Source organism: Rhea americana, unplaced genomic scaffold (assembly GCF_003343005.1).
Source record: "Rhea americana isolate MKP2758 unplaced genomic scaffold, rheAme1 scaffold_234, whole genome shotgun sequence".
In the NCBI taxonomy this organism is placed as follows: domain Eukaryota; kingdom Metazoa; phylum Chordata; class Aves; order Rheiformes; family Rheidae; genus Rhea; species Rhea americana.
The window spans coordinates 1,302,091-1,312,027 of record NW_028186351.1 but is presented as its reverse complement, the minus strand read 5'-3'; the positions used below and the strand labels follow the sequence as shown (position 1 = coordinate 1,312,027).

The 9,937-nt window shown below is 41.1% G+C and overlaps 1 protein-coding gene across 7 annotated transcripts in view; it reads left to right on the top strand.

Moving 5' to 3' along the window:
* PUM1 (pumilio RNA binding family member 1) overlaps positions 1 to 9,937 on the top strand; it is a 71,005-nt gene that overhangs the window by 5,933 nt on the left and 55,135 nt on the right. The gene's annotated exons all lie outside the window — the stretch shown is intronic.

Sequence of the window (9,937 nt, the reverse complement as noted above, 5' to 3'; positions counted from 1 at the left end):
AGACCTCCTGGTAATTTTTTTTTTTTTTTTTTTTTTTTTTTTTTTTAATTAAAAAGAAGAAACAAAAAGCAGCAGCATTTCTCAAAATTGGGTGCACCTACTTGTTTTCTTCCTTCCCTTCTCTCCAGCTTTGGTTTCCCCTTATTGACTGTTCTGTGGTTTGCTGAGTATCTCTGAGTTGGTGTGACGTATCTGTATTTCTGTAGAACAGGTTATGACGCTCTTTTTGTAAATGGCCTTCTACTGAAGAGAAACTTTACATCAAGTACAAGACCTATAATTCATCCCCAGTAGCTTCAAAGTTGCAGACTTCTACAGTGCATTTCCATTGCTCCTACTCCAAGCCACTATTAACTCTTATGGAAACATCCTTTCCATTGAAAAATGGAAAAACTTGCTGAACAGAAATCTCCTTAACAAGACACTGTTACAGGGGGTTGAATTGGGTGATGCTCATGCCTCCAAAAACTGGTACAGGCTGAGTACAGGTATACGCTGAGACAATTTTAAAGCTGTCCTCTTTGAATGATGATCCTGCGGTCTGCTGTGAACAAAGTTGCCTTTGTTTGTGGATGTTGTGTGATGCTCTGCTCCCTCCAGCCAAGTGATCTGCTAGAAGATATTGTGTTACTCCTCTTTTGTTAAGGGTAACTTCTGCTCTAGGGCAGTTGTTTTTAGCAGGAGCTACCTGGCTGCTTTACGGAGCCTGTGCTGAAGCCGTGCAGACCCAGATCCTATGCTGGGGTGACACAGTGATGAGCACTCAACTAGTATTAAGCATTGGAACAGGTTGCCCGGAGAGGTTGTGGAGTCTTGTTCTCTGGAGATGCTCAAAACCTGCCTGGACACAATCCTGTCTTAACATGCTCTAGGTGACCCTGCAGGGGAGTTGGACTAGATGATCTCCACAGGTCCCTTCCAACCTCAACCATTCTGTGTTCTGTGATTAAAACCCAAATTAGTTCTTCACCCTGCTGCAAACGGTCCCCATGGCAAGGAGCCGCTTGCATCTGTTTCTGACAGAAGTCCTGAAATGAGGCATTGCTGCATTGCTTGTTTATACAATGTTCTTGTGAATTTAAACCTTAGAAGGTCAATGTAGGGCTGGAAGGGAAGGGAAGCCTCAGACCTTCCAGAGGGTGAGCAAGCCCTGCTGCCAGTTCTTCGTCGTAGAGTAGCCCTGACTGGTTGCGCAAAAGCGATGGGCCAAACGCGCAACTGTTAGGCAGAAGATGCTTTTCAAAAGAGATTACCAGTTCTGGTGGGGCAAAGTTAAGGTTACTTTTTCTGTAATCCACTATTCTGGAGATTGATGCCCCAACAGTATGTGCTTGAGACACCACAGGGTAACCTAATTCCACATTAATGAAGCGCTTTTCTCAGTGAATAAAATCTGAGGAAAAACATAATTAGCTAACTAAGCCAAGCCATTCTGAAAGGCTGCCTTTCTTGCATTTATTTCTGTACCCTGAATCATTAATCATCTTGGCTAAATGCCATGTAAAGCATTAGCCAATCTGCAATTTCAATAGTTTTTTGCTTTGGATGCTAATGGTAGTAGCAATTCTAACGATGAATCCTTTACTACAAAAATAGTAGTTAAACCACCTAATCCTGTCTAACACTTGTGACTTCACATTCTTTCTTTACTGACTATTGTTATAGGAGAGGACTAAAAATAGTGGTGTAATCAGTTGATGGAACAACATATTTTAACCCTGAATGTAGTTGTCAGTGGCAAGTCTGTTGTTGATAGTGTGTGGGGTTCTTTTCTTATTGTCAGCTGGTAAATACATTTTTTTTCCCCAGATACTATCTATCTATACACACACACACACACACACACACATATATATATATATATATATATACATATGCATGTGTGCATGCACACAGAGTGGATGTCTTCTAAATAATGTGCTACGTGAGCTGTTCAGACAAGACAAACACAGTCAATCTCCCACAGCCTAGTAAGAGGCATTTGTTTCCATCTGAAATTTGTAAACCTTTGGTGGTAGTTAATTTAAAAGGCTTTAACAACTTGTAAGTATATAAATCATGTGCCACAAAGTATTTAAGCTGTTCAGCCATTTCAAGCTTGCTCTCCTCTGCCCCCCTTGTAAAGAATGTGTTGTTCAGGCAGCAATCTGACTGAATACCTTGATGTTTTTTGTCTTTACTGTCTCAATACTGTTGTTTTGGTACTAATGCTGACCTTTTTCTGAGAAATGTTTTACTGGAAAATAAAGATTTTTTTCCCCTCCCTGTTACAAATTAAGCAAGACCTGAAATGCATAAGCCTAATGGATAGAAACATTATAGCAAGACACTTGCACTCTGAAGGGATCGTTGTGAAAAAGCATCTGAGGTTTCTGAGGGTTTTTTTAATAAAAAACAGGAAAAATCACATTCTTGAGCTGTTCTGAGTGAGCATCTGTAATGTAACGCATGCAAAAGGTAAGCACTTGGAATCTCACATCTCTGTTTTCTCACAGAAACAAATAAATAAATGCTATTAATTTTAGGAGCTGAGTAATTTGAATATTTTATCTATTCCAGCAAGTGTAACTGTAACACTGTTTTCTGCATTACTCCGTAGGAGTAGAAAAGCAGAATAAATGGTAAGTCTCAATGGAAGATGATGCTATTTCTGAAGCTTCAGAGTGTGTGCTTAAATGACTATAAGATTAAACAGAACTTCACCTCCATTTATGTGGTGCTGCCATTTGACTCTAGTGAGGCCACAGTTTCACTGGGGGTTGCAGCCCTGATGTCCACCTTTTGTCTTGAACCTTTGTAAGCTGTGTATGTGGGTTAACGCATCAAGACTGTGCAAGAGCTTATGCTTGTTGGAGGGTTCCCTCCAGGCTCCCCAAGAGCATAGCCAGCTCGGCAGAGCGAAGAATGAACATTTCCCTTGGATTTGTGGTCCCAGAGCCCTGCTTTTGTTTCTGGGTGGAAGCCCTCAGAAGTTCATTGCAGTAGGATCTGTGGGATACAGTAGAGTTTACTTGCTTGGCCAGCAGGACTGAAGGCTACAGTTGACCATGTAGTTCAGTGTAGATCAAAGAAATTTTGAAAGCAGCTGTTTATGTGTTCCAGTGTAACTGATGCTGTCTTAACTGAACCCATCCTACCTCAGTTTTTTTAGGTGATGGTGTTCTAGGGACTTTACCTCCTAGTCAGAAATACAGGGCAAGAGGGGTATTGGGAAAGTAAATGCTGTAATCTAAGGGAGGGGAATATAAAGAATAGATCCTGGTGGGAGAAGGTGGTGGGTAAAGAGAAAGAGAGCCTTTGAAATAGGTCCAGAGGGGTTACATGGGCAGCAGCTTTTGGGAGAGGGGAATGGAGAACTGGAAGTGTTGAGGCCTACGGAAGCAGTTAGCTAGTTAACTAGTTCTAGTTAACTTTGGTTACTGTGTTTAACATAATTGCCTTAATAACAATAGTTTAAACACTCTTCAATCATTCTTCATAAGTGCAGATATTTGATCTGTTCAGCGTAGTCCTGCATCAAGAAAACCCCATACAAAGCCTCAAGCTTCATGGTATGCTCATAGAGACAATTCTGTTAAATGATCACTCGGATAGTCTGGATATTTTTCAGGGAGAAAGCTTTTCTCTAACAGAATTAAATTTCTGTTTTTTTTTTTTTTGTCTATAGTTGTTTAATTCTGCCTCACCTTCCTCTTATTAGGAAACATTACTTGCATGAGAAGGAAGAAAAAACTCTGTAGAGTTTGCTGTGACTCTCCATTGTGATTACGGGTGAAATTTAGACTGTTGATTTTGGTGCTTGTCCATCTAGATGAATCATAAGTTCTAGGTAAATGAGGTTTCCTTAGTATATAAGGCCAGCATACAATCCCCTGAGTTACCTGAGGATCATGAAATGAGATACAGTATTGCACTTTGAATTTATAAGTAAAGGTCATATTAAGATTCCGTAGCAGCCGTATTTGCTTAATATAAGCTGCAGTGTTAACACTGACTGTTATTGACATTAATATTTACTTAAAATTACAGTTTGGGTACTTTGCTAGCAGTTACCAGATTTTGGAGGAGAAAAAAAAAAAACTTGAATTATTCTGGGATACAAAATCTGGTATTAGGAATACAAAAAGTAAATATACTGTTGCTTTCATGTTAATTTGGTATGTCCTTCAACCCCTTGTTTAGTAATCATAAAGGCAGTTCAGGGCCCCATATCCTGTTCATTTAAGTGGCTGTAGAAATGCTTTTGACAAGTGCCATTTAGCCCCGTGGGCTTTGTTTTTTTGCTAGGTTAAAATTTAACTACAGTTTTTAAGCACCAGCAGTGCAGTGTGTCCATATTGGTTGCTTTTTTGGAGGTGTGTTTTATATTGCCTCTCTCTCTCTTTTGTGAGCACCCTGGTATTCAGGTTACATTTTTGCAGGTGTACTTGCTGTGCCTTTCCTGAGTTTCTGCATTGCTGCTTTTAACACTGTGGATTTCGAACATGTTTTGGGTTCACTTGTGTGATTGGTAACGAGAGGTTTCATCCTGCTCTCTTGAACCTTCTGTAAGTTGTACCCTCTATGCTCCCGCTATGTCACTTGCGATTTTTCTCGCAGTGAAGTTTGGGGTAATTGCCTGAATCGGCTTTGCTGTTCCATAAGATAAATCTTCCAGAATTTTTAAATCCTAGCTAAGACATCTATGACAGAGTGTGTTTCCGAGAGCACTCAGAGACAGGAAAGAGTAATTGGCCTGTGTGGTGCCATAGTTGTGCAGAGAAGGTCCTGTACCAAATGGCAGAGTGTAGGTGATCTTCAGCTGGGAATGCTGCTTTCTTGTTTTTCTACTGTAAGTGTGTGTTTGTACAGCTGAGTTGTACTGCGGAGATGCTCGAGGACTATCTGTATACCTTTGGGACTGGAGAAACGTTTGCTTCTGAGTTGCTGTCATTAAATTTTATGGTGAGGTGTTCTGATTTTAAACAAAATTAATGTCCCCCCCCCCAAAAAAAAAAAAAAAAACACCGTGTGTGGTTGACCTGTGTAAGATGTCTGCCTGACACAAAGTAGCTGCATGCTGCATAGGGGGTGGAAACTTCACAGAGAATACAATTAATGTAGAAGGTTTCTGAGCAGTTATTTTGCTGCGCAGGAGGGTGAGTTTTGAAAGCGGCCGTTGACCTACAGATAAATTGGCTGGTACCATTGAAATCTGCAGTAGGTAATAGTCGAAAGCTTTCTGTGTTTTGTCTCGTCCCCTCTAAAGTAGGATGTGGCTGTGTGCTATACTGAAACTTGGAAAGGCCTGGATTCCTCTGCAGCATGGATGAGGCCAAGGGCTTTTATTCAGGAGGCTGAAAAGAAGATTGGGACATCTGACCTGAGGTAACACTGTAGCAAGTAGTATAGCTGTCTCTTGCTTTATCGTGTGTTTTTAAAGGAAAGGTGAAAATTGGTTAACAGGCCTTCTGAGAGACTGAGCTGGTGATCCTGCCTAACGTGCTCTAGCTGACCCTGCTTGAGCAGGGAGGTTGGACTGGAGGATCTTCAGAGGTGCCTTCCAACCTCAACCATTCTGTGACTTGAGCCTGTGCAAAGCAAAGCAACCCGGTGGCAGCTCTGTTTCAGTTTCTCAGCTTTGCTTGTTGTCAGTGTGCTGGGCAGATGGGTTTTGGGGTATGTGCTTTCATCGTGAAGGCAGGAAGCTGTGAGTCAGCGAAGAGGCTGTAAGCTGGAGTGTGTTATAGTGGCATATATTTGTATATTCTTACATGTGGAAATTACTCTTAAATATAATGCTCATTAAGTTTGGTGAAATTTGCATAATTCTTGAGTGCATATATGGAGTAATATGAAGGTGAGGAATATTCTTGTGCAATAAAATTGCATTGTGATTCTTTTTCAGTAGCAGTGTTACTGATGGACAGAGCTCAGGGCCTTTATTTGGGGGAGTAGGCTTCAAAGCGGAGCTTACTGGGTTTTCTGTGTTATCAAAAGGGAAGAATACTTTGTAGAAGAAGGCAGGGGGAGCTGTTCTTTGCAATGAGTAGGGATACGCGCTTTGCTTTGCCTTTAGTTCTGTAAAGGTGGAGTATCTCAAGAGGTTGAAATGGAGGTGCAGCTGGGGAGTGTTGCTGGCTCCAAGCAGAAGTCATTTTTTTTTTGTCGAATCACTTACTGAGCGATTCTGACTACAGCTGCCCTGTCTTCATAAGATTCCTGATGTTTCTCAAGATCACTTCTTCCTCTGAGGAACCAGGTTATCATGTATTATCTGGATGTCAGGGCATCACTTCCTTGTGTAGCCAATTTATCTTGGCATTGCCTTCTGGATTTCTTTCAAAATTCTGGTTCAGTGGTGAACCGGATTTCATGGTAATTAAATCTTACCCACTTTAGTGCTCATTTGTGGAGAAGTTCTTTTCTTTTTCCTTTGTGGAACTCCTTGTTTGCAGTGTTGACCATTGTGGCTCTGCTTCACAAATCCATGTTTGTTTCAGGGCAATGAGAGTTAACAGGAATAGATTCCAGTCAAGTGGAAGACTATTGATGTATTTGTGTAACTTCAACATCGGAATATTACCTGCCTTTTGGAATACTAAGGTGTGTAAAAAGATACGGCTTTGGTTTTAAATTCTGCTGTTCCTTCTTTGAAAGGAAAATGAAGGAACCCTGTGGTATTTGTGCACATCCTCATGTAAGAAAATGAGGGGAAGGGATATTGTTATTTAGTATTACAAAAAGAGGGAACTGTGAAGAAGCCCTTTTGAGTACAGTCTTTGAAAAGGGAATGATAAACTAGTCTGTATTGCAAACAAATAGATAAAATGGTGAGCGGAGATTAAGGAGCTATATGACCAAGAGGAGAGGCCTCAGAATTGGTGATATATAGAGTCTGAGCATACAGTGCCCAGAAGTCAGGCACAAAGATTTGATTTCAAAAATACTTTTGTCTGTTTTTGCCAGGATTGATGAAAGGGAGATGAGTAGGAGTAGGACTTAGATATCTCTAATGAATTGTGTGTTTTGTTACCTGACCTGTGATAGCAGGTAGAGCAGATGCATTATTTTTGCTTTTGACAGTGACTAAGGCAAAGTAAATTAGAGAAGGAGATATAGGCAGCCCATTTCCACTGGGTATCATTTAACAAGGGAGGCTAGGATGGTTATTTGCAATCTAAAAGTGTTTGAAGAAATGCTTCTTTCAGGCCCTTAAGAGGAGAGGAAAATAAGTGCTCAATTAGGTATACAACTGAACCAGGTATAAAGCAGCTGGAGTGCACTTAGCTGCTACGTTTATGCCCTTTACCACTCTTATCTAGGTCTCTGCGCCAGCTCTGTAGTAATAAACTATCAGGGTATTATTTGGTTGAAGACAAATGTGCTTCTTGACTTTGCAAACGGATAAATGTTCAACACTGAAGGGAGCCACATACACTTACTGGACAGTAGCACTTAATGGAACCTGAATTGCTAAGTCGTCATGGTTTCTGGTGGAGCTTGCACTGAAGGCTTTGGCAGTATTGGAGATAATGATACTGTTAATAGTTATACCAGTTCTCCTTTCTCCACCAGGAACTCAGGCCGGCATGGGAGCGTGGCTTCACACCTGGATGTCAGTTAGCTATTTTCACTGCTGCAATTGGTTTAAGTAAATGATAGCTTGTTTTTCTGCTCCAAATAAACATTTGAACAAGGTATTTGGGCAAATATGCTTGCATCTAATGTCAACAAATTAAACTATACGTTTTATAGCATTAAAAAAATTAATTACGTTCGTAGAGTAAGGGTGACCTTGAAAAGGACCTAAGTATCAAAAAAGAGGGTGGGTGGGATTGAGGAGAGGAGTGGAAGTCTTATTTAGAAATTGTCTACATGTTCTGAACTGTATTTTCACCAAGGAAGTTTGTGCAACTGAAGATGCAAGAGGGGTTCAGGTTGGCAGCGTATAACTGCTAGGGCTAGGATCTGACAAAAAAAAAAAAAGTCTTTTTAATAGTCTCATGATTTATGCTATAAATATAACGATTGGTTCTTTGTCACAGCTTTGTTTCAAGGCTCCCACAGCACAACATCCCTCTTTGGGAGTAGATCTGTTTGGGTCAAGTTGCGGGGAAAAGAGGAACTAAGTAGCTTCTGCTTCTCCACTACAATGTTGTACATGCTGGATCAGTGCCATCGTGGCTGTCTCTGCGGGTTGCTAGGACATTGCTTTGGTAGTAATGGGAATGAACATCACCTGCTGAACCTCTTTGTTTAGCATTTCTGTAATTCAGACCTTTCATTTAAATACTAATTTGCCAATGTTCAGCTTGTGTGGCTTGGAACGGCTGGATGTCGTAGCGCTTTCCACAAGCTCAGCTTAAAATGTTTCACAGAAGCTCTTGGTCTGGTTAACCGGTATCTCAGCTGCGGGAACTGGGACCCGTGGGCTATGTTAGCTGGCAGATCAGTGATGAAGTTGACAGCAGAGCAAAGTCTTTGTCCTGTGCTGTAGCTGCTGCAAAGTGCTCTTCTGGTTTCGGTGCGCGTCGTCTTCACCTCTGTGATATGGGCCACAGCAGAGGCCTTATTTAAACTCTGATGCCCTGTGACTGAGCATTTGACCATTGAGGATTTGTATATTCCATAAATACATCATATTATTAAGTTATATAGTATATATCATTAATGCGACTTTGTGTAGTAGTGTTGTCACAGAACAGTAGAAGTGTTTAGGTTGGAGGGGACTTCTGGAGGTCATCTATAATGCTTTCTTTATATTCTTGGATGCAGTATATTGAATCTTAAAATAGAAATAAAACATTCATAACAAAGCCTTGGCTCAGTCCTGCTGGAAATAACGGCAGGAATATCACAAGCTAGGGTGAGGCCTAAGGTCAGTGAACATGGTGAGGCTGCTCATAGCACTGGTCATTCGCAAGAGGGTGCACAAGCATCCAAACCGTTAGCATCATTGTTGCCTTTTTGTGATATAAAGCATCTAGAACATCTGCTGTAGTCTTCTGTGGTGACATGACTAAACATTGTGTTATTAATCTTCAGCATCCTAAAAGCAGCTTGTGTGAGGGAACGCAGTGAATAGGACATGCAGATTACTCATAAATGTCATGTAAACTGTTACTGCTGGTCTAGAAGAGGCGGGTTTCAGATCTGGTGGATTGCTCAGGGTTTACTAAACGTGGAGTGGGAGCTGTAGCATTGCTTACGTGCCATCTTAAGTGTTTGTGGCTGTTGTCATAAGCACTGCTTAAACGTGGGTGTATTATCTGGGAGGGCAATAATTTAGGTTGAATCCTAGTATGTGGTGGTACTTCTGTGCTTTGTCTTCAAGTCTGTAGGTTTCTTCTCTGCGCCTGGACATGTACTCAGTGCTTAGGGTCTGTAGGAAATTGCCTTGGTAAGATTTGGGAATGAAAATCAGGAAACCTGTTATTTTACGTTTTCAATGTGATTTCTTTAGCTAAAAGTTTTAAATCCCCCCCCCTTTTTTTTAATTTGAATTGAATCCACTTTCATCAGCTCATGGTCTAAAGCAGAAGCAGAAAATTACATAACTGCTCAAGTAAACGTATAGCTACAGAAATGACCTCGGTAACATGTTAATGGGAAGGTTGATTGTTCCATGGCAAAGAAGTGCATTCGTGTAAGTGCTTAACCAGTAATACTCCTCTTAGGGAAAGTAAGTGTGGATCCATTTTTGCAGCTGTAACATTGCAGATTTCTAACTTGAAGTGGTTCCCCAATGTTTTGATGGAATTTTGTCTTTCCTTCCCCTTCCCCTCTTACTTCGTTAGCTTTCTCCATACATGACTTCACTCTGACGTGCTGTGTCCTCTCATCATCCCCAAAATCCACGTACTGCACCCCTCAGCAAAGCTGGGCCTGCACCCCCAGTAGCTGTACTGTTTTGTACCCCCATGATACATTTTGTACCTTTGTTTTGCCAGCTTGA